This window comes from Microcaecilia unicolor, chromosome 4 (assembly GCF_901765095.1).
Source record: "Microcaecilia unicolor chromosome 4, aMicUni1.1, whole genome shotgun sequence".
NCBI classification, from domain to species: domain Eukaryota; kingdom Metazoa; phylum Chordata; class Amphibia; order Gymnophiona; family Siphonopidae; genus Microcaecilia; species Microcaecilia unicolor.
Window position 1 is genome coordinate 326,297,443 of NC_044034.1, and position 25,415 is coordinate 326,322,857.

Here is a 25,415-nt window from a genome sequence, read left to right on the forward strand (position 1 = left end):
CCAAACACTAAAATGAAATAAAATAAAATAATTTTTTTCTACCTTTGTTGTCTGGTGACTTTCTTTTTCTGATCATGTTGGCCCAGTATTCTGCTGCTGTCCTCTTAACTCCGTTTCCAGGGCTTCCTTTCCATTTATTTCTTTCCTTTCCTCCTTTCTTCTTCATTTCTGGTCCTCAGCTTCTGCCTATTTTCTTTATCCATGTGCAGTTTTTCTCCTCTCTTCCTTTTCCCTCATTTCATCTCCTTCATCTCTCTTCCCTCCCCTTTATGTCCAGCAATTTTTCCTCTCTCCCTGAGCCCTGCCCTGCAATCCATATCCATCCATGCCCTTCTGTCCCCTGCCCCTCCATTCATCCCTATCCAGCAATTCCCCTCTCTCCCTGAGCCCTACCCTCCCATCCATCCATGCCCATCAGTCCCTTGCCCCCTCCATTCATCCCTGACCCTATCCAGCAATTCCCCTCTCTCCCTTCCATGAACCCTGCTGCCCTCGCATGCTCCTCTCTCCCTTGCCCTCCCGCTCCCATGTCCCAACTGCCCGCCCTCTTCTCCCCCCTCCAACATCCCTTTCCTTTTTTTTTCTTTTAAATTTTCCTCCGTCCGGCAGCGCAGCATCAGTAAAGGAGGTGGCGCTCCCGATGTGTCTAGCCTTCCCCTTCGCTCAGGTTCCGCCTTCTTCTGACGTCAAGGAAATGACGTCAGAAGAAGGCAGAACATGAGCGAAGGGGAAGGCTAGACACGTCGGGAGCGCTGCCTCCTGCACTGATGCTGCGCTGCTGGACGGAGGTAAAATTAAAAGGATTACAAAAGGAAAGGGATCTTGCTGCGGGAGAGAAGAGGGTGCGGGCAGTTGGGCAATGGGAGCGGGAGGGCGAGGTAAGCATGGAGCGGCGGCGCCCCCCTGCCATGCTTACCCCGCTTACCGTATTGGCACGGCCCTGCGTGAGCCCTTACCACTAAGTCAATGGATGGCGTTAAGGGCTCAGGCTGTAAGTAGACCCGCATTGATTTTAATTTTGCTGCACATCCATTTCCAGCCCAGAAAAGACCCCCCTTTTTCCAGATGTGGTGGAGAAATGGTCCAGCCTCCGTCCAATACATGTGCCCACACTACCTTAGGCCACGTTTTGGAGTGCCTTTGTAAAAGGAATCCTTAGATTGAGAGCCCACTAGGAATGGAAAAAGTACTTGCAAATAATAATTGTAAACTGCTTTGATTGTACCACAGAAAGGCAGTAAATCAAATCCCGTTACCATTACCAAAATGGAAAATCAGCCATTCTACTACTGCGGTAAAAATGGCCTTTGTGCACAGTAAAGAGCCACATAAGGGCACACTAAGTCCACTTTTTATCACAGCTTAGTGACAGAGCTCCTAAGTGTATGCTAAATTGATTAACTTGAAGCTAATGTTAAACATTTTCTATTAAAGCAAATGTGTGAAATCAACTGACCAAAAAATCCCTTAAAATTGGGAAGATTTCAGGAGGGGGGGGGGGGGACCTTTTTTTTTCTTTTTACTTGTGCACAAAGAAGATGAATAAAAAAGAAAAATGCACATCCCTGGCACAGAATTTAGGTTCTCCAGGTAGCTGTGGACTTCAATGCAAACTTACCAGAAAGGTCGAAAGAAAGAGGGGGCAACAACAAACCCGAAAGAGAAGGAAGGATAGAAGGAAGAGAGCTGAATGACAAATTAAAAGAAAGACAGGAAAAGAAAAGTTGATAGCCAGAAAAGGAATGAGAACACAGCTGCATCATTTCATTAGCACTGATAAACCCAGCAAACCTTTTCCATTATATATTTTTCTTCAAATGGGAAGCAATATTCTGACACAGCCTGGGTGATATTTCTGTTCGCTTTACTGGTATTGGCAAATACGGGGGTGTGAGGATAAATCCAGCTGTGCAGGGTTTTCTGTTATTAGGGTGCTGAAGCAGAACCAGGACTTGCAGTGATTAAATTAAACATCTGAGCATGAGGCATTAATACTGGTAGTAGGAGGCACACAATCAGCAAAGCAAGAAATAAATGCAGTGGACACTGAGGAACAAAACTCATGCACAGAGTGAGACAACCAGATACATTTCTAGCACAGAGTTCCTTCCCAAGGTGTGTCAGTCAAGCATCTATGGATTAACCTGAAGTGAAATTGAGGTTGACCTCCAATATGGGGGGGGGGGGGGGGGGGGGGGGGGAGTTATGAACCCTATTCCATAGGCCCCACAACTATGCTTGCTTTTCTGGTTATGAAAACCTGGTTTTTCGATTTACTGCTAGCACTTATTGCACTACTAGATGTAGACACTGTGGTACATAAGTATATAAGTAATGCTACACTGGGAAAAGACCAAGGGTCCATCGAGTCCAGCATCCTATCCACGACAGCGGCCAATCCAGGCCAAGGGCACCTGGCAAGCTTCCCAAACGTACAAACATTCTATACATGTTATTCCTGGAATTGTGGATTTTTCCCAAGTCCATTTAGTAGTGGTTTATGGACTTGTCCTTTAGGAAACCGTCTAACCCCTTTTTAAACTCTGCCAAGCTAACCGCCTTCACCATGTTCTCTGGCAACGAATTCCAGAGTTTAATTATGCGTTGGGTGAAGAAAGATTTTCTCCGATTTGTTTTAAATTTACTACACTGTAGTTTCATCGCATGCCCCCTAGTCCTAGTATTTTTGGAAAGTGTGAACAGACGCTTCACATTCACCTGTTCCACTCCACTCATTATTTTATATACCTCTATCATGTCTCCCCTCAGCCATCTCTTCTCCAAGCTGAAAAGCCCTAGCCTCCTTAGACTTTCTTCATAGAGAAGTCGTCCCATCCCTGCTATCATTTTAGTCGCCTTTCGCTGCACCTTTTCCAATTCTACTATATCTTTCTTGAGATGCGGCGACCAGAATTGAACACAATTTGCAGTAGTGTAGCCAGTGTGAGTGTAGGCTTATTGCCAATTTATTCAGGATGATATATCCCAAAATTTTATTGAAATTGGTCAAGTTTTGACAAAGTTATGCAGAAATTTCCACTACACTATCAAAAATCTTGAAGGAAGTGAGGTTCTACAATCAACAAATACACTCTATATATCCTCACATATGCCACTGATGGGAAGTAAACTACTCAGGGGCGTAGCCAAACTTCGGCGGGAGGGGGGGGTCCAGAGCCCGAGGTGAGGGGGCACATTTTAGCCTCTCCTGACGCTGCTGCCTCCACCTGCCACCGCCAGGTACCTTTGCTGGCGGGGGTCCCCAACCCCCACCAGCCAAAGTCCCCTTCAGCGCCGGTCTCTGAGTCCGGCGCGTTTGCTGATCTGGATTCTGTTTCTGTGAGTCCTGACGTCCTGCATGTCGAATGTGGTGGTGGTGGGGGGGGGGGGGTGTGAAAGCAGGGGGGCCAGTGCTAAATTTGTGGGGGCCCATGCCCCTGTGGCCCCACCTAGCTATGCCCCTGAAACTACTGTGATCACAAGGAAGAAAAAACCTCAGCAAGTCCCATCTAAGTTTAACTTAGGGGTCCTTTTACTAAGGTGCACTGAAAAATGGCCTGTGGTAGTGTAGGCGCAGGTTTTGGACACACACAGGTCCATTTTTCAGCGCATCTGTAAAAAAGGCCTTTTTAAAATTTTTGCCGAACATGGACGTGTGTCAAAATCAAAATTGGCGTGCCTCCATGTTTGGTCTGTGACCTTACCGCCAGCCAGTGACCTATCGGTAAAGTCTCACGCAGTAACTGTGCGGTATTGACCTACACGCGTCAAATGCCACTTGGCGCACGTCCGATACATGCGTCTGAAAATAAAAATTATTTTTTTGGACGCGCATAACTAACGCGTGCAAAAATTGAAGTTACCACAAGAACCACAAGGTAGCCAGGTGGTAACTCCATTTTGGCACACATTAGACATGCATAGACGCTTACGTGGCTTAGTAAAAGGGCCCCTTAGTCTTTCTAGTGCTTAGTTGCAATCGTAGGCATAAAATATCCTCCAGTGTCCACACATATTACTTTAAACAATTAATACTATTTTTGAAACAATTTATACTTTTTTCAAAAGAAACACTTTCTGCCAAGGTAACCATTTTCACAGGCAGATTGATAGCTAGAAATGCTGCTGTGAAAATCGGCACCTCGGCAGAAGCTAAGTGTTTCTTTTGAAAAAAGTATAAATCATTTTAAAAAAAGGTATTAATTGTTTAAAGTTATATGTGTGGACACTGGAGGTTATTTTATGCCTATGATTACAACGATGCCCAAGAAAGAGTAAGTTAAATTCAGATGGTCCTTGAGATCTCAATAGTTTTCTTCAAGCCAGTGATATATGTGAAGATGTATAGAGTTATGCAGAAAATAAGCACTGTATAGTTTTTTTTTGAAACAGTATATATATATATATATATATATATATATATATATATATATATATATATATATATATATACACAGAGTACATTTTGTCTAGCAAAAAAGGTGCCGGTACTCAAATGCCAGGCCATCCTTCAGGGGTGGAGTGATCATTGAAGGACTCACCCCACAATAGCCAGGACCCCTGCAACCAGTCACAGAATCTATGACAAGGCAGAATTTGTATGTAGAACCTGAGCTCTTTCATTAAAATACGAGAACCATGGGTCAAGTTTAGCAGACAGTGGAAAAGGTGCCGGTACTCAGTACCCCCAAGTACCCTCTCAAAAAAAGCCCTGTATATATATATATATATATATATATATATATATATATATGTTTACTAATAGCACAAAATTATATTAACATGTGCTAATGTGATAGCACACTTTAGTAAATCTACTCTTAAGTTCATACTGGAAGTGAAGTAGTTGCCCAGAGTCACAAGGAGCACTGGCAGGATTTGACCCCTGCCTTTCCTGGGTCTCAACCTGCTGTTCTAACTACTAACTAAGGGACCCTTTTACAAAGGCGTGGTAGGCTCTACGTGCGTGTTGCGTGTGCCAAAATGAGACTACCGCCCCCTGGTGGTAATTTTTGGATTCAGCGCACACCCATGCAGCCGGGAAAATTATTTTTTTATTTCTTACCGTGTGCGACATTTCTGGCATTAATTGGCAGTTGGCGCGCACTGACCGGTCACCATGTGTGTAGTGCATGAGCCCTTACCGCTAGATAAATAGGTGGCGTTAAAGGTTCAGGCCAAAAATAGGCACACGCTGGTTTCAGTTTTACCGCAGGCCCTTTTCCCAGCCCATTGAAAAAAAAAAGCCCTTTTTTTCCCAAACACAGTAAAAACTGGCCCGGTGCACACCAAAAACACGTGCCCACACTACCTCAGGCCACTTTTTGCCGTGACTTAGTAAAAGGACTCCTAAGCCACCCTTCCTGAGTTTGGGGGTGCTGCATTCTTGTTTCCTTGTAAAGACATATCGTTGGAACATCAAATGTTTCTTTGGATTTGTTGGTCGGTCTGCAGGGGGTTGCCGTGATTAACTGTCCTGGTATTTTGGATTGAGGTTGTGAAGGGCTACGAAGAGAGGACTAAAGAGTGAGGAAGAGATAAAGAAGGGTGGCACAGTACAAATAAAGGAGAGAGGTAGATTTAAAAAAAGAAGGAGAAATTGGATTCAGCTGAAAATGTTGAACAAGAAGGAAGGATAAATCAAGAACATGTATACATATGATGTATCACATCATGATGTATCACTTCATACCATATGTAATGAGTTTATATTGTTGGCAGACTGGATGGACCGTACAGGTCTTTATGTGCCCCCATCTACTATGTTACTTCTGCTCAGCTTAGAGGGAACAGCGCCTATTACATCTGTGTCATACACACTTAGAAACAGAGAAATGTAGAAAATGGTGGAGACAAAGACAGTTGAAAGGAAGCTCTGGAATGAGAAGGAATAGGTTGAAAATAAAAGGGGACAGACTCAGGAGTAGCCTAAGGAAATAATTCAATTTCTACATGTTATATGGCTTATCCACTCTGCCTGTCCATACAAACTAATAAGCTCTACCAACCTTTCCTGTTCCATAGAGGTCCTGTATACTTATACCACCCTTTCTTGAATTCAGATACAGTCTTTTTATCCACTACTATACTGCTATGGATTTACAGCCTGCTTCACTAACACAGACTACTCAATAATTACTGTGGATTCTTTTGGATTCGTATTAGGTAAATGAGACCTTTATTAGAGGTGCTAAAATCTACAATGATTAAGATATATAAAATGATTAAGACATATACAATGATTAGCTATATACACATAATGATTAGCTATATAACTAAAAAGAAACAATACCTATCTATAAACAATCATTACATCACTGGTCTCTACATCTAAGCAATGTTAAGAGTTCCTAGACCAGGAAAAGAAGCAATAATACACTATATACAATCATCACTGGTTCTTACATCATCCAGACTCTTATCATCAGCAGGAGCTTCTTTGACCAGGAAACAAGGTTCTTTGTGCAGTTCATAAATTACTCACAGATGAGCTCCCAATTTCACTGAATGAAACTCCCCTTTTTATTAGGCTTAGAACTTATGTTCAGAGCTAAGAAAAATTACAGAATGCTTGAGAATAGGTAAACGAGCCATACTGTGGAAATGTGGTCACATGTTTCCAAGTCCAGGTGGCCAGTCTGAACTCGAAAACAAGCGCCATCCTCCTCTTCACATACCAAATTAATTAGAGCTATGTCTTATCTTCTGCATTCCAACTTATTTTCACACAATCAAATTTAAACAGAATTACTTCTAATTAAAGATACAAACCCCGAGTGCACTTGTTGGTCAAGGCAGATAGAGTTGAAAAGCAGTCTCTAAAATCCTTTTTATTACAACTACCTCAATCAGAAGGCCATTTCATGCATTCATTACCCTTTCCATAAAGAAGTATTTCCCTTGGTTACTCCTGAGTCTGTCCTCTTTCACTTTCATCCTATACCCCCTCATTCTAGAGCTTCTTTTCAATTGAAAGATGCCCACTTCCTGTGCATTTATGACCCACTTTTACAACTACACAACTGCCTCCAGCCTAATGAGACACACTCTACCATGTGGATTCCCACCTTGTCCCACACATAGGCATATCTGAGTGTGAATGGAGGAAGGAGAAACATGTTATTGCGTCACCTGCTAAGTGTACACTTATGTATTACCATTTGAATAGCACTACCAGATGTACATATGTTTTATGATACATATAATAGACAGTACACACTTTATGTAGCTTATAATGTGGTAAAACAGAGAAAACAACTGAGGAGGTGAGGTTAAGTTAAAGCAGAGTGGTCAACTGCAATTCGTATTTCAGTATTTAATATAGAGATGGTGAATTGTTCTAGACTAAAACTAAACCTCATTCGGCCATAGAAACATAGAATCTGATAGCATATGTAGTCTGTAGTACCCATCTAGGCTGTCCAATTTCATCCCCTACTGCTCTTCGACTTTCTCTTCTTTGCAACTAGAAAACCCTTTCTTGGATTCAATTACTATTTTGGTTTCAACCGCTTTCACTAGGAGGCCATTTTGAAGGAGAGTGAGGCCAGAGCAGTAATGGCATCAACCTATAAGGAAACTGGACAAACTAAGTGAAAATCCACCTAGACAGAAGAGCGCTGAAATCCCAAAGAGGATCAAATGCAATGAAGAGACAGTGGGAAAGTGACCATGAACTCAAGAGACCAGGAAAGTAATTTATTGATAAAAGACTCTTGCTCAAAGACTCAACACAGGCACGTTTCAGCCACAGGCATGCTTCAGGAGTCTACTAAACATATACAAACCACATTAAAATATATTAAAATGAAATAAATGAATATCCTAAAAGCATACAAGATACAACAGCAAATGAAATAATGATGATACCACATTGCAGATAGGAATATAACAATGTGCAGGAATCATAGGGTCACATTTGTCTATAAATATGTCTATAAATACTGGAATACCCCTGATCCACCCATGCCCCCACCCCCATGGCTACACCCCTTTTTGAGTTGCGCAGGAGATATTTTGGATGTGCTGCATTATAGATTAATTCGTATGCAGTTGCCCGCTCAAATCCAAACTAGTTTACGTTTATGTTTATTGGAGACTTGCTATACCTGAGGAAAAAAATGAGCTTTCGGGAAATGAAAGCTCAATTAACATCAGTAATTGGTTGCTAATGCCCAATTGACTAATTAGTTTGCATGCGCTTCTGGGCTACACACAAAAATATGAGTACCAACTTTGGGCAACCTATAGAGAATCCATGGGAATATGATTTACAGTTTAGTGGATACTTAATATACTGCCTTTAATATACAATGCAGCAAAGAGGTCTGTGTGATAATTTGTGATGAGATTTCTGATTTTTATAGATTATGGTTATGTTATAAAAATACCTGTTGGGATTGTTTAGGCATTCTTTTCTTTTGTGTGTGTGTGTGTGTGTGTGTTTTGTATTATAAACTGCTGTGATCACTTCTTAATTGGCAGTCTAGAACATTCTTAATAAATGAGAAACAAATACCTACAATAATAGTAATAGAAAAGAATGCTATATCTCAATAGGAAAGAAAAGAGCACAGCCAAGAACAGAAAGAAGACATTTCCTTGCATAGAAACCAAAGAGAAAACTACTAACTAGGGATATCCTGAAAACCTGACCTGTTAACAGCCCTCAAGTGAAGACTTTGACCCTGCTTGGAAGCTATTCTGAAATGCATCTATCACAATGCACCTGGAACATTAGCTGTTTGTTGTTGTTGTATGATATTTATTTATTTATTTATTTATTGCATTTTTATCCCACATTTTCCCACCTATTTGCGGGTTCAGTGTGGCTTACAATACATTGTGAATGGTGGAAATACAGTTTGTTACAACTCGGTTATGGATTACATTGTGAGGGGTTATGCGAAAACAAAGTTAAAGTGTCGTTAAGGGAACAGAACAATGGAGAAGAATAATGGAACAATGGAAAGAAACAACGGGAACTAATAGGGCAACTAAACAGTAGTAGGAAAACAATTCGGTATAACATTTTTCTATGAGTAGAGGTATAAATGTAATAATAATATAAATAAATAATAATATAAATTAATATAAATAATAAATAATAATAAATGTAATAATAAGTGTAATAATGTGCTGTGTGCAGAAACCTGTATGCCTGCTATCCAGAGACCTATCAAAACTTGTGGCTTGGTTGACGTCAACCATTGGCCCCTTATCAAACCCAAATTTGACCCAGTAGTGACTTACAATTCCTGAACTTATTGATATGCCATGCTGTTCACCTCAAACCCTCACTGAAATCAGCATTTTCTGGACAGGAACTTTTTTCCACTGCAATTTATCTCATTTCTTTTTTTCTTTTTTTAAATAGTAATGGCACATTGGTAGAGTTGGATTATTCACAGCTGTCTGCACTTGTGCTGCTGTCTGGACCCCTGTCTGTTTTCTGACCCAGAAAAGACACCCAACAATAGCCACGATCAATAAGACCTTTAAGCCAGTTCTAATCAAAATACATTTCTGTCAGAAAAGAGAGGAGGAGGGTTACCCGTGGCTGCTGCTTCTTTGTTCTATCTGACTGAGAATACTGTGACTTTAATACAAAAAAAAAAAGAGGCACATCGCAGGGGTATATTTTACAGTCACACATGATTGCATTCTAGCTAAGTAAGTGCAATCCAGCCAGACACTATAAAAATGAAATTCTGGACTGAAGTTGTTTTTTATTCATGAACATACAAGCAGCTGTCAGAGCTGAAATCTTTCAGGTACTTTATAACAAAGATGTGAAGAGAGAAACTGAAGGTAGTCGGGGCCGTGGTAGAAGAAGGCCTCCAGTATCTCAGTTCAGACTGGGCCTCATGAGCAAAGATTTTCTTCCACTCTATATACCCCCAGGATCCTAGTGTAAAATACGATATTCAACTATATAATAGCCTAGTCAGAAGTGAGGAAGCATCCCTGGGAACCCTGTGCAGGCTATACAAAGGAATTTGGTAAAATGTGACACACATACACAGATTCTTTCATTATCTGAGGTAAAGGGTGGCATGTGTGGTCTTAAATGTCCAAGAAACATTTCTTTTTTTAGGTCATTCTTTTGGTTGTCCAATGAAAAAGAATCCAGTTTGCTTTGGGAGACAGTTCTACTCAACTGTCAAATTCTCAGCCCCTCCTTGCTTCTCTACTGTTATATAAATGGCTCAGAACAATAGAACAGATACTTTTGTAGGGCGGGAAGGAGGGAGGGTACTAGGTCTTTCGGAAAAACTGCTAAAATGTGTGGGCATGCTAGTGGCAACAGAGTTGGCATCTTCAGGCCTTCCCAGGTGGAGATGGTGGGCATCATTTCAGAAGGAACCAATCATCTCATCCATTTTGATACAGAAAGTGAAAGTGCCTTGGTGCTTTGTAGCTTTTACTACATGAGACGTGGGGTAAGGAATAATATATTGTAGAGGAATATATTCGAGTTATTCCCCAAGTTTTCCACGTCATCACTGTGACCCCTGACGCAGGTGCTAGTCACCGAAACACGGCCCGTGTCGGGTCTTTTTGTCAAGGCTCATTCATTAAAGAACTGTGTTCCATTTTTAAAGGCCTGTGGTGCTGTTTTTTTTGTTTGGACTTTAGTTTGAACTTTGTTCCCTCTCTTTTGTTATATACTTAAATGTCCAAGAAACATTTCTTTTTTTAGGTCATTCTTTTGGTTGTCCAATGAAAAAGAATCCAGTTTGCTTTGGGAGACAGTTCTACTCAACTGTCAAATTCTCAGCCCCTCCTTGCTTCTCTACTGTTATATAAATGGCTCAGAACAATAGAACAGATACTTTTGTAGGGCGGGAAGGAGGGAGGGTACTAGGTCTTTCGGAAAAACTGCTAAAATGTGTGGGCATGCTAGTGGCAACAGAGTTGGCATCTTCAGGCCTTCCCAGGTGGAGATGGTGGGCATCATTTCAGAAGGAACCAATCATCCAGCCAAATCACTGCAATACTACAGGTCTGCTGATCTTTCCCACTGTTTTGTTCTTGTATTGTAAGACTGTTCTAGAGTCCTCATTAATAGAACAGAAGTTTATACTGGCTCCCTTTATATGCCTCACTAGCAGAGCCGGATGAGCCACCAGGTGCACTATGCATAGACCTAGGATGCACATGAGAGTCTTCCCCTGCTTCTCTTTTTGCTGCTGGGTCTGCTGCTGTTATCGTTCCTACACCCTCCTGGGCCTGCTGGAAGATTAAATAAGCCCAGACCCTTGCTAAAGCGCTGTTTTGTCCTGCCCTTCTCCAAGGCAGACTTCCTGTCAGAGGGGGTTGGACATAGCAGAGCTTCAGTGTGGATCTGTACAGGACCTATGCAGTACTGATGCTTCTTTAATTTTGGGATGGCCTGGGAGGAGTTAGTGGGCAGCAGTGGCAGGCCCAGCATCAAGAAGGGAACAGGAGATGCTGGATGTGAGGTTGAGGTTGAGAAAGAGAGATGAAAAGCTGGACATCAGTGTGTGTGTGTGTGTGGGGGGGGGGGAAGAATTTGAGAGGGAAGGAAGATGCTTGACTATGGGGGGGGAGGGAAGGGGAATGGAACTGCTGAAAGGTTTCCTAGGGCACCCAATACCCTTAGGGCAACCGTGCTAAGTAGATTCACTCTGCTTTGTTGATAATTGAGAAACCTTATAGCAAGCAGAGTCTGACTCTAGGCAGAGTTATCTCACTGATTTTTTTTCTAGAGGAGCTTGGTCTCAGTGACATTTTATGGGGAGGTTCCTGCTCAAGATGGAGAATCATTTGGCATCTGTTTATTCCTCCATTTGACCTCTGGACTGTGATGCAGTGTTCATATGGGCATGTATCATGGATCTGCAAAGCAAATCTTGGTATCCAGGACTTCTTCTGAGTCAGGGTGGGACACTGTGCAGAAATTGTGATGCACCTTCCATGTTGCATCTTAACTCTCTGTCCTCAAAAGGGTTCAGTTCCAGGGCGTCCAAGTTGCCCTGTTCAAGGAGGGAGGTTTTAAGGACAATCTTGGACCTGATTTTGTTGGGTAGAATCCAGGAGAGCTATGAATACATCACTTTGGGGTCTAAGTTTCAAAACCAGGATTGTAAAAAAAAAAAAAAAAAATCTCCATTTTGGAACTGGCTGATTTGGCTGCTTTGCAATTTTCATGGCCACATTATACTTCTTACCGCTATGAATGGTTATAAGCCATTTTTTTTTGCGCTGTACTTGATAATAAAATATACATTAAGAAAGAATCATTACATAGCATTTTAAGTAACACAAAGGTCACTTCAGTTATGCTACCCTCTTTAAAGTACCATCAGTTAGATTGCACTTAAAGTGATCAATTACAGAACTGTTATACATGGAAGATTACACAAGGCATTTCCATACTGAAAATGCTCACTGCCAACGTTTTATGCTGTAAAAAAACAAAATAAAATAAAAAAAAACTGCATAAAAAGTTAGCAGTGAGCATTCTCCCTTGAGGAAGCCTATTTGATGAAACGGGACCCTGTTGGGACCACTCTTGCTATGCAGTTAAGTGATTTTTTTTATACACACAGTATATATGTATTTCTGCTTAAAAGATGTAAGAAACATATATTTATGTTCACTTAGAAGATCTAAGATTTCACGTTTACATTTTGAATAAAAAATGTTTTTGGAGGTTTTTTAAGACCAATGATAGAGAACTATGAGCTGTTTATGTATCATAATTGTCTACCTGACTGCAGATTTACCTGCTGGTTTAGGGGGTCTTTTACTAAAGCTTAGCTCGAGTTATCAGCAGCAGGGCCCATAGGAATAAGACAGTCACAGCCAACTGAGGTCTTTCTTCCTCCTTTTTGGAAACACACAAAAAAATTCTTTAAAAAAAACCCCACAAACGTAATGGTACTAAGTAAAAGGATTCTTAAGAAATGTCATATCTGTGTGTTTATACTACATGTTTCACAATCTGGAGTGCATATGTAATATGATTTATCTACTATTTATAAAGAGAAGTAGGCAATAACCAAACTAAAGAAATGAATAGAGGATGAAATAGCCAGGTAGCTGCAAATGAAGGCTTGTGGTACTGGATTCCACTTCCTGTTTAAATTGAGCATAACAACCAATTGTTTCCCTCCTCCAACACACATATGCACAATCTAATAGAATATGCGCTAGATGGATTTTAGCAAAGCCTTTGCCACAGTTTCACACAGGCGACTGATAAATAAACTGAGTGCCCTTGAGTATGGGAGCTAAAATGACTAAATGGGTTAAAAATTGCTTACATGGAAGGAGATAGAGGGTAGTGGTAAATGGAGCTTGCTCTGAGGAAAGGGGTGTTATCAGTGGTGTGGTGCAGGGGTTGGTGCTCGGGCTGACTTTGTAAAACATCTTTGTAAGTGATCTGTCTGGTAAGGTTTGTCTTTTTGTGGATGAAACCAAACTCTGTAATAAGGTGGACACCCCAGAGAGTGTGGATGGCATGAGGAAGGATCTAGCAAAGCTTGAAAAATAGTCTGATAATTGGCAACTAAGATTTAATACTAAGAAATGCAGGGTCATGCACTTGGGTTACAAGAATCCAGGGCAGCGGTTCAATATAGGGGGTGAAGAGCTTCTGAGTACGAAAGAAGAGCGGGACTTGGGGGGGGGGATGATTTTATCTGATGACCTTAAGGTCTCCAAACAGGTAGAAAAAGTGACGGTCAAAGCCAGAAGGATTCTTGAATGCATAAGGAGGGGGATGACCAGCAGGAAAAAGAAAGTGATAATACCCTTATATAAGTCTCTGGTGATGGCCCATTTATTGTACTATGTGCAGTTCTGGAGACTGCACTTACAGAAGGATATAAACAGGATGGAGTCAGTCCAAAAGAGCGGTTATAAAACTGGTCAGTGGACTTGGTCATAAAACATATAGGGACAGGTTTAGGAATCTCAACATGTATATGCTGGAAGAGAGGCAGGAGAGAGGGGATATAATAAAGATGTCTAAATACCTCAGTGGTGTTAATGTACAGGAGGTGAGCCTTTTTCAAATGAAGGAAAACTCTGGAAAGAGGGAGCATATGATGAAGTTAAGAGGAAATAGGCTTAGGAGGAATCTAAGAAAATACTCTTTCATGGAAAGGGTGGTGGATGCGTGGAATGGCCTCCTGACAGAGGTCATAGAGATGAGGACTGTGCCAGAATTTAAGAAAGCATGGGACAGGCATGTGGGATCCCTTAGGAAAGGAACAGTTAGTAGTTACTGAGGATGGGCAGACTGGATGGACCACTTGGCCCTTACCTGCTGTCATATTTCTGTGTCTACTGGCAACTGGTTTACCTTTTTGGTGTGCGATTTAACTCCCTGTCTACTGGCTACTGATTTTTTTTTTTTTTTTGGGGGGGGGGGGGGGTTGTAAATTTTAACTATCTACTGGCAACTGAGTTGGCTTCTTTGGTGTGCAATTTATCTCCCTATCTATAAGCAACTAACTTGGCTTTTTATGTGTGTGTGTGCAATTTATAGCTACAGGCAAATGATCTTTTTAAAATTATTATTTTTTTTTTTTAGGAATGCAATTTAACTGTGGTCCCACTGCACTTAAGTGTGGAGCCCAGTGTATTTGATTTCAGTTGTCATGGTGAATGACAATCATTTTGCAGTCATCATTGATTTGTAGGCAAAAAGTACCTTTAAGCACTGAAGGATTGCAGCATCTGCCTATCCATCATTTTAAAGCAGGGAATAGATGTTTCTGCATAAACGTTAAATATAGGCTTTAGAAGGAGCTTCTTCTCCGACCATAAAATAAATATTGATTCCTTATTGACATCTGGATTTGGTGCTGAGTTTTTCAGTCAATATGAAGTGTCGATGGCAATTATTTCTCCGTAGTCACAGATGTTCCAAGCTGGGCAGGATGGCCATGCTTCCTGTGAATCAGACTTCTGAACCTAGGGGTTGTGCTGGTCATAGAAAAAGAGGGAGATAATGTACAAGCTTTTGATGCACATGTGAATAAAGGTGCAAAATCTTATTCGCCATGTAAAGGTCTTTTGGGGGGTTTGTGGTGCTAGACATGCCAACCAACTAAATCAGGATAAAGTTAATGAATAGGGACATGACGTTTGCTCTCTGTAAAGGTCATGATTCAGATTTCTGGTTATTACTAAACACTAGGATTGGGCTTTTGTTTGCGATGAAATATTGTTTGTTGATAATAGTGGTCAGTTTAGATTGTAAACTATGCGTAAAGAGGTTTCACTTTTCTCAAAAAGTGTGAGCTATGTGAAAGTGTTAGCAGGAATGGGGTTAGTGGAAATCTCATGGGGATCCCCTCGAGATCCACGGAACTCCCACTGGGATCCCCTCCAGGTCTGTGGTAATCCCATGGGGATGGATGCAGGTCCTGCAGGAGTCCCGTGGAAATGTAGTGCCAGGCCAGCCTATCTATCTTTTTCATGTTTCTAATCTATTTTAGCAATTATAATAGCACTAAAAAAAATAATGGCTATGGTTGATAGCATTGAAATCACTAGAAGCACTGAGGGGGGAAATTATTGACATGGGCTACTGTTAAGTTGGGTTATTTTACCACGTCCTGTATGTTAATGAAGTTGTATTTTGTTATTTTGCTATTTTTGTATTTTAGCATGCATGTTTTTAATAAGCAGGTTAAAAGTGGTCAATATAAATAAATAATTTTTAGTACAGGTGACTGGTAGGGATGGAGAAGATTACTTGCGAGGATGAGCAAGAATGGAGGAGATTACTTGTGGGGATCAGCAAGGATGGAAGAGATTCCACTGTGGACAGGCGGGGACAGATTAGATTCCAGTGGGGGGGCGGGTGAAATTTATATCCCCGTGCAATTCTCTAAACATGTGCATGCTCAGAACATCTGTGACCACGGAAAAATAATTGCCACTGGCACTCCATGTTGACTGAAAAACTCTGCGCCCAATCCAGATGTCAATAAGGAATCAATTTTTATTTTATGGTAAGAGAAGAAACTTCATCTAGAGCCTATATTTAACATTTATGCAGAAACATTTATTTCCTGCTTTAAAATGTTTGCATGTTTTGTAGCACAAGATTTTATGTTGTTAATACAGAGAGAAATAGCAGTTTAAGTCAAATGTAGACTATCTGATACAAGAAGCCAGAATGAACAAACAGATGAAAATATGTTTACAGAAATTAGGAAAGCTGGCAAATTGGGCATCATTATAATAATGGGTGATTTCAATGACCAAAATTTCCTAACCAATTCTACTAAATGAAACCCTGTATTGCAGGTGTGCATTCATATATATTCATGAAAATATGTGGAGAAAAAAAGACTTCAGAAACCACGGAGATATCTCTTTAAAGGAACACCTTTCAAAGTTAAGAGAACTCCTCTTCAATCATTAGTCTTCACAAAAAAAAACTCTACTCTTCTTATTCATAAAATACTTGTGCACACACCTTAAACAATACAATAAGGTAGAGGCTGATAATTAAACCACACATGCGGAGAAATTCACTTTCAATTATTACTTAGCTTGAATCATCTTTTTTTTTTTTTTTTTTTTTAAATTTATTTATTTATTAGTATATTTCATTATTTCACTACAAATTGTGAATATGCAATCGGCATTGCAATCAGGAAATCCATATAAGAATAAATCTTAAGGCCTATTCGTCCACAAATTAAGAAACATTTGGTTCCAAGAATCCAGAAATATAAGTAAGATAAGGTATTTAAGAAAAATAATCTACCAGTTGCTACTTCAGGTTAACGACCCTAGCCTGCTATTTATGGAGGGCATACAACATTCACATCTACTCTAGCATCAAGAAATTCTTTTAACTGTTTAGGGTCCACAAATTGAAACTGTTTGCCCTCCAGCAGTACATTACATGTACAAGGAAATCGTAATACAAAATTTATTCCCAATGCCAACGCTCTAGGACGCTGTTCCAAAAAGGCCCTGCGTCTAGTTTGTGTAGGCTTTGAGAGATCTGGAAAAATACGGACCTTTGATCCCATAAACAGATTTTCTAAATGTCTTAAGGAAAGTCTTAATATAGCATTACGGTCAGGCTCCAGAACAAAAGTGACCAGCATAGTAGACCTCTGGGTAATAATTTCCAGTGAACTCTCGAGGAATGAAGTCAGATTCATTCCATCACCCCCCTTTGGGTTCCAGATGTAATAGGCCCGTGTTATGGGGGGTAACGAATCTGTATCCATTCCAAGAATGTCCACCATATATTTTTTGACCATTTCAACAGGTGGAATTAAAGGAGACTTAGGGAAATTAAGAAACCTAAGGTTAAGTCTCCTAGCCTGATTCTCCAAGTACTCCATTCGTTTGTGGAGAAAATTGTTATCCTTAACCAATGCAGTCTCTAAAGTTCCCATTTCTTGCAATTTAGTGTTCATATTTTCCAATTTCGAGGACTGCTGTGCAGACACCTGTGCTTGGAGTAGCGCAGCTTCAGAAAGAGTTTTTATATTGTCAGTATTTTCTTTTAATGTGGTTTGCATAGAGATTTGAATGTTGTAGACCATGTCCCATAGTGACTCTAGTGTCACAGTTGCTGGTCTAACCACGCCACTAGCTCCAGGAGGGGATTGAGTTTGAGCACCAACTTGAGACAGTCTAGTAACAATGTCCTGAGGAAATACCTGTAGTGCTAATTGAATTAGTGCTTCTCTTGGTTGGTGTTCATTCTCTGTCACTGCAGTCCTTTCCTCGAGCAGTTTAGGTTGAACTCCTTCGTTCTCCGTCTCTGCTTGGGCTGTCAGCAACTCCCTTCCGGGCTGGGGCGGAGCAATGCACTCCACAGGGCTCAGGGAAGCCCCGTTAGCGCTCTCAATCGACGCCGATGCGTCGAGAGCTGCAGAAGGGGTCGAAGTTCCCCGAGGTCCCGGTTGTTGCCTCCGGAACAGCAGGGTCGTCTGCCGCCACGCCAAAGGTGCCTCGGGAACCGAGGAATGCCCCTTGACTTTCCCCCTCCGTTTCCCCATCGTAAGGGACGAGGTTACAGAGGCAGCGAGAACGCCAAACAACGGAGTCACCTCAGCAGCAAACTCAGGTGCGTCCGGTCAGAGCGCCATCTTGGAACCGTCCGCCAGGCAGCTTGAATCATCTTAATGTCGACAGTCCATGGTCGCTTCTTCAATGTCCAATAATCATAAGCCCAACAGGAGAACCCTGTTTCGCCGCCACCGGGCTGTTTCAAGGGCCTAAAATACTTCCAAATTCAAAGCTTCTCATCTCACCGCAGTACTGCCTCGTCTTGGCGTCTTGCGAGGCAGTACTGCGGTGAAATTAGAAGCTTTGAATTTGGAAGTATTTTTGGCCCTTGAAACAGCCCGGTGGCAGCGAAACAGGGTTCTCCTGTTGGGCTTATGATTATTGGACATTGAGGAAGCGACCATGGACTGTCAACATTAAGATGATTCAAGCTAAGTAATAATTGAAAGTGAATTTCTCCGCATGTGTGGTGTAATTATCAGCCTCTACCTTATTGTATTGTGTAAGGTGTGTGCACAAGAATTTTATGAATAAGAAGAGTGGAGTTTTTTTTGTGAAGACTAATGATTGAAGAGGAGTTCTCTTAACTTTGAAAGGTGTTCCTTTAAAGAGATATCTCCGTGGTTTCTGAAGTCTTTTTTTCTCCACATATTTTCATGAATACATATGAATGCACACCTGCAATACAGGGTTTCATTTAGTAGAATTGGTTAGGATATTTTGATATACATTCTACTAGTCCTTCAATATATATTAGTGATTTCAATTACCCCAATATTGACTGGATAAATGTTACATCAGGGCATACTAGGGTGGTAAAATTTCTAGATGTAATAAATGACTGCTTCTTGGATCAACTGGTCCAGGAACCAATGAGAGGGGGAGTTATTTTGGGTCTAATCTTTAGTGGAATGCGGAGCATAGTACAAGAGGTAATGGTGTTGGATCTGCTGGGAAACAGTGATCATAATATGATCAAATTTGAACTGATATCTGTAGTGAAGTCACTAAGGGGTCCTTTTACAAAGCTGTGGGAAAAAGGGCCCTGCGCTAGCGGCAGGAGCCAGTTTCCCTTGTGCCCATGGTCCTTTTTACTGCAATGGGTAAAAGGCCCCCAGACAAACATGGCCATGCAGTAAGAGAACTCTTACCATATGGCCATGTGGCGGAGAACCCTTACCACCACTCACTGAGGTGGCGATAAGGGCTTCCACGGTAACTCGGCTGTAACTGGGCAGTGTGCAGCGATGCCCAATTACCGCCAGGTTACCGCTGTAACATAGTAACATAGTAAGTGACGGCAGATAAAGACCTGAATGGTTCATCCAGTCTGCCCAACAGCCACATTCATTATCATTGCAAGATTTATATCAGCAATGAACATTATAATATATACTTCATCATGGTCTTGCTTTGCTGTTTCTGGGACATAGACCGTAGAAGTCCGCCTGGCTCTATCCTTATGTTCCAACTACTGGAGTTACCGTCAAAGCCCACTCCAGCCTATCCTATTCTGTTTTGTCATTTGCAGGACAAAGACCGTAAAAGTCTGCCCGCCACTGTCCTCACGTTCCAAACCACTGGAATTTCTGTCAAAGCTTTCTCCAGCGCATCCTAAACCGGATCGCCATATGCGGGACTCACACCATATAAGGCAACCCAGCACCAGCCTTAGCTGATGCAGCCAGAGTCGCCATCTAAGCACCACTTGACATGCAACACATATGCAACCCTTTAAGTTTTGTTTTTTATATCATTCATTTTCTAATTAGAGATCTTCTGTGTTCATCCCACGCCTTTTTCAATTCTTCCACAGGTTTTTCTTTTTTCCTACCACCTCCCTCGGGAAGTCATTCCAGGCATCCATCACCCTATCTGTGAAAAAGAATGTTCAGACATTACTCCTAAGTCTACCACCCTACAACCTCAATTCATGTCCCCTGGTTTTACTACTTTCTCTTCTCTGGAACATATTTGTTTCTATATTAATACCTTTCAAGTATGTATCCTATTTCCCCAGCCCCTCCTCTCCTCTAGGGTATACATATTCAGGTCTTCCATTCTCTTCTCGTATGTCCTTTGGTGTAAGCCCCATATCATTCTTGTCACCTTCCTCTGGACCGCTTCAAGTCGTCTTACATCTTTAGCAAGATACGACCTCCAAAACTGAACACTATACTCCAGTTGGGGCCTCACCAATGACTTGCACAGGGGCATCAACACCTCCTTTCTTCTTCTGGTTACACCTCTCTCTATACAGCCCAGCATCCTTCTGGCTAAGGCCACCACCTTGTCACACTGTTTTGTCACCTTGAGATCCTCAGATACTATCTTCCCAAGATGTAAATAGGCTGTGTCGGCATTGCTACTTGGCTTAATAAACAGGGGGGTAAGTGTTAAACACTTGGAAGTAAACTTCAGTTTGGCAATAGTTCTCCTGGCTGTTAATTTTTGTCTCTGGTTATTGTGTGTGTGTGTGTGGGGGGGGGGGGGGGGGTTCTGAAGATTTTTGGTTTACCTTTTCTGAACAATTTTGCCTTTTAGGGAGGGGATAGCTTTTTCTATATGATTTTATGCAACTTCTGAGCTTTTTGCTTTAGTCTGTGATGAAAATGCCTGAGTTTCAGCTAATTTAACAATCCTGTTTCAAAGTATGATGAAACACATAACCACTAAGAAAGCCATATTCAGTTACTAAGTTTTATAGTAGAATTTACAACAAAGAAAATTACATGCAAATCTGAATCATTAAGAGCCAACCCATCGGGTGTAGGGGTGTGACAACAATAGGATGATGCATGTGAAGTAAGCATGTGGAGTATGCCTCATGGAATTATTTTTTATGTGTGTTTGAGTTAGCTAGGAATTAATGTATAGACCAAAAGGAAGTGGAACTCTGGTGCTAGGTGAGGGAACAGGCAGGCCAGTGCTGTAGCAACAGGAGAAGGGCTAAATTAGAGAGCAGAGTGAGTTTTCTCTGCTCTGCCCTAGAATGAACCCTCCCCTCTTCCTTGCAGGCTACCTGAAAAGGAAGGAATGGAGCACAGCTCTTGCTGTTCAGTCTAAGAGTAAGTGGTGGAACTGGTTCAGGCTGTTTCCCCCTGAAATTAATCCATGTTGTTGACTATATAAGTAGGAGAGTACATATGGAGTGAGAATCAATTTGGAAGGAACATTACCCTAACCACTATGTTTTCATATATCCAAGATTTCTATGCTGACAAAGCTGGAATTGCTTCTCCCACAGAAATACATAAGGATATTTTTCTGGGGAGCTTATTTTTCCGGAATCCAAACTCTGGTCTAAGTAACGTGGTAACATAGTACATGACGGCAGATAAAGACCTGTACGGTCAATCCAGTCTGCCCAACAAGATAACCTCATTTTCCATGGTATGTGTTACTTTATATGTATACCCGAGTTTGATTTGTCCTTTCCTTTCTCAGGGCACAGACTGTAGAAGTCTGCCCAGTACTGTTCTTGTACTAAGTTCTGAAGCTAACGTCGAAGCCCCTTAAAATTTACACTCCAGCCCATCCCTATCTATTCAGTCACGATCAGGGTGCAGACCGAGATCCCCATGATTCACTTAGGCCCTGTCCAGCACACTGCCCTCAATTCTTGCGGCATCATTCACCACACCAGTGGCAAATGGCACCAGTGACCACAACACCCAGCCTAGCTTCACAGCAACCGCTTCAGCTGCAGAAAAGCAACTGCCATCCAAGCGGCGGTGGATGGGACTCACTGGACCCTAAGCCAGTGGGTCAACCTTGAGGCTTGGTCCCTCACCTCAGGGCCATCACACACTGCTTTGCTAATGCTGGGCTCAGCAGCAGCTCATCCATAGAGCCAACCAGGTGGCCAGATCTTCAAGGGGTGTAGCGGCAGCTGCATCTACTAGCAGCTCTGAGGTAGTTGCAGCCCCACTACCTCCTTCCTTTTCTCTCCAAATTACTTGAGCGTGCTGTTCACCGCCGCTGCCTTGATTTTCTCTCCTCACATGCTATTCTTGACCCACTACAATCTGGTTTTCGCCCTCTCCACTCAACCGAAACTGCGCTTACTAAAGTCTCCAATGACCTATTACTGGCTAAATCCAGAGGTCAATATTCCATCCTCATTGTTCTTGATCTTTCCGCTGCTTTTGACACTGTCGATCACAGCATACTTCTCAAAACCCTGTCCTCACTTGGATTCCAGGGCTCTGTCCTTTCCTGGTTCTCTTCCTACCTCTCCCTCCGCACCTTTAGTGTTCACTCTGGTGGATCCTCTTCTACTTCTATCCCTCTGCCTGTCGGCGTACCTCAGGGTTCTGTTCTTGGTCCCCTCCTCTTTTCTATCTACACTTCTTCCCTTGGTTCATTAATCTCATCCCATGGCTTTTCCTACCATCTCTATGCTGATGACTCCCAAATCTACCTTTCTACCCCTGATATCTCACCTTGCATCCAAACCAAAGTTTCAGTGTGCTTGTCTGACATTGCTGTCTGGATGTCTCAACACCACCTGAAATTAAATATGACCAAAACCGAGCTTCTCATTTCCCCCCCCCCCCCCAAACCCACCTCCCCGCTCCCCCCCGTTTTCTATTTCTGTTGATGGCTCTCTCATTCTCCCTGTCTCCTCAGCTCGAAACCTTGGGGTCATCTTTGACTCTTCTCTCTCCTTCTCTGCTCATATCCAGCAGATTGCCAAGACCTGTCGTTTCTTTCTTTACAACATCCGTAAAATCCGCCCCTTTCTTTCTGAGCACTCTACCAAAACCCTCATCCACATCCTTGTCACCTCTCGTTTAGACTACTGCAATCTGCTTTTTTGCTGGCCTCCCACTTAGTCACCTCTCCCCTCTCCAGTCGGTTCAAAACTCTGCTGCCCGTCTCATCTTCCGCCAGGGTCGCTTTACTCATACTACTCCTCTCCTCAAGACCCTTCACTGGCTCCCTATCCGTTTTCGCATCCTGTTCAAACTTCTTCTACTAACCTATAAATGTACTCACTCTGCTGCTCGCCAGTACCTCTCCACACTCATCCTTCCCTACACCCCTATCCGCTCCATGGATAAATCCTTCTTATCTGTTCCCTTCTCCACTACTGCCAACTCCAGACTTCGCGCCTTCTGTCTCGCTGCACCCTATGCCTGGAATAAACTTCCTGAGCCCCTACATCTTGCCTCATCCTTGGCCACCTTTAAATCTAGACTGAAAGCCCACCTCTTTAACATTGCTTTTGACTCGTAACCACTTGTAACCACTCGCCTCCACCTACCCTCCTCTCTTCCTTCCCGTTCACATTAATTGATTTGATTTGCTTACTTTATTTATTTTTTGTCTATTAGATTGTAAGCTCTTTGAGCAGGGACTGTCTTTCTTCTATGTTTGTGCAGCGCTGCGTATGCCTTGTAGCGCTATAGAAATGCTAAATAGTAGTAGTAGTAGTAGTAGGGGAGGACTCTAATACTATCTGCACTCGTACAAGGCCTGGACCAATCCTTGAAGCTAGAGGGAGGGGTGGGAGAGGTGGCCCCTAGAGGAGACATGGAGGGGGAGGATGAGAATAGGGCTGTGAGCCAACTAATTACCATGCTGTGGTGGTGTGTGCTGTGGGGAGGGTGTGTGTGTGTGTGCTTATGTATGTGTGTATTGGAGAGTGGTGGTGAGTGCTGGAGGGAGGAATTGGGGTGTGTACTGGGGGAAGGGTAGTGTGTGTGGGTGTATGTTTGGGAAGTGAGTGTGGGGTGGGTGTGCTGGGGGAGAGAGGGGAAGAGGAGGGGAGGGGAAGGTGGGGGGGATAGAAAAGATATGGTGAGCACAAATAAATATTGCACTTACCTTTACAGAAAATTGGTCTGTAGGAGTCTTTGTCTGGCGCCGACCCCCCAGCTGATATGGTCTCTGGTCAGTTCTGTAGGTGGGGGGAGGGGGTCATCCTTCTCTTGTTTTGGCTGCTGCTGCTGCTGCTGCTGTGTTTCTTCTGGTAGGGGCTGTCTTCTTTGCAGTGCAAAGTTGTACAGCATGCAGAAGGCCATGAATATCTTGGCAACCTTTTCAGGGCTATAGAGGAGTTCCCCTTCGGAATGGTCGAGACATCTGAATTTGTTTTTGAGCCGGCACAGATGGCGTGGGTGTTCTATGTCTCCTGTTATACTTGTCCTCTGCCTCATTCTGAGGGTGGACAATGGGAGTCATTAGCCAGGTTCACTGTGGGTAGCCTCTGTCACCTGTGGGGGGAACAGGAATCACAGACATGGCTATATATTTGTATGTGGACCTTGTTTTGGGTGTGGGTTCTAGGGGCATTTTGAGGAAGGGAGAGTGTTGACATAAAGGGGAGGGGGGAGTGGGTTTTGGGGGTTGGTAATCCCAGTACTACTTACCTAGGAGACAGCCACTGCTAATCTCCCCTCATGAAAACCTGTAGTAGATTCCAGAATGCTGCAGGATACATACATGTTGGGTAGACCTCGGGTAGCGAGCACATATGTCCACAATCTCCCCCAGGGCATCACACATGATTTGCATGCTCATGGAGTGATATGATTTTCTATTCCTATAGGTTTTCTCATATGCCCTGGAAGGGAGAGGGGTCTGAGTGTAACATGTGTGCAGTCGATAATGCCAGTGACTGAGGTGAAGCAATCTATGGCGTAGAACTGAGCCATGTAGTTGTAGAGTGCCTGGGCAGTAGTGGGGAAGGCAATATAGTGTAAGGCGTAGGTGAGGAAGGCATCGAGGAACTGAGCAAGACAGTTGGAGATGGCGGGTTGGGTGAGGCCTACATTGACTGCTAGCACTGACTGAAAAGTGTTGGTGGCAAGGGAGGCAGTGACCTTAAGGTGGACTGGCACTGGATTATTCCTGTATGTCATGGCCTGGTGAAGGGGTTGTAACTGATGACTGAGTTGCTGTATGGCAAAGCAGTACCTATAAGGCATTGCTAGTCATTGAGGTCCATGAAGCAGGTCCTGGGCCTAAATACTCTGGGATTGGGGTATCTCATCGTGGGCCTCCTCTCCAAACTCTCATCTACACCCAGCAAAGCATCACTCACAATAGCATTCAGCGCATCAATGATTGATGTGCAGGTGTCCCACCACCACAGGTGCAACCCACTAAGCCCAGTAACACTCTTCCACCTTCAGCACCAGCACTCAGTTGCACTCTTCCACCTACTACACCTAGTACTCACTATCCCAGCACCAGCAAACAGTCTTCACACAAGCAGCAGCAACACAAGGCACAGTGACAAATTGGGAGTAGACAAACAGAGAAGCTATCACAAATGGGTCCGAAGACAAGTTTGATTTTGAGCTAGTCACTTTTAAAACAGGTCTAAATCATGATGTTTTTTCTTTCCAGAACAAGGAAATTGTTTTGCTACCTGTTATTGC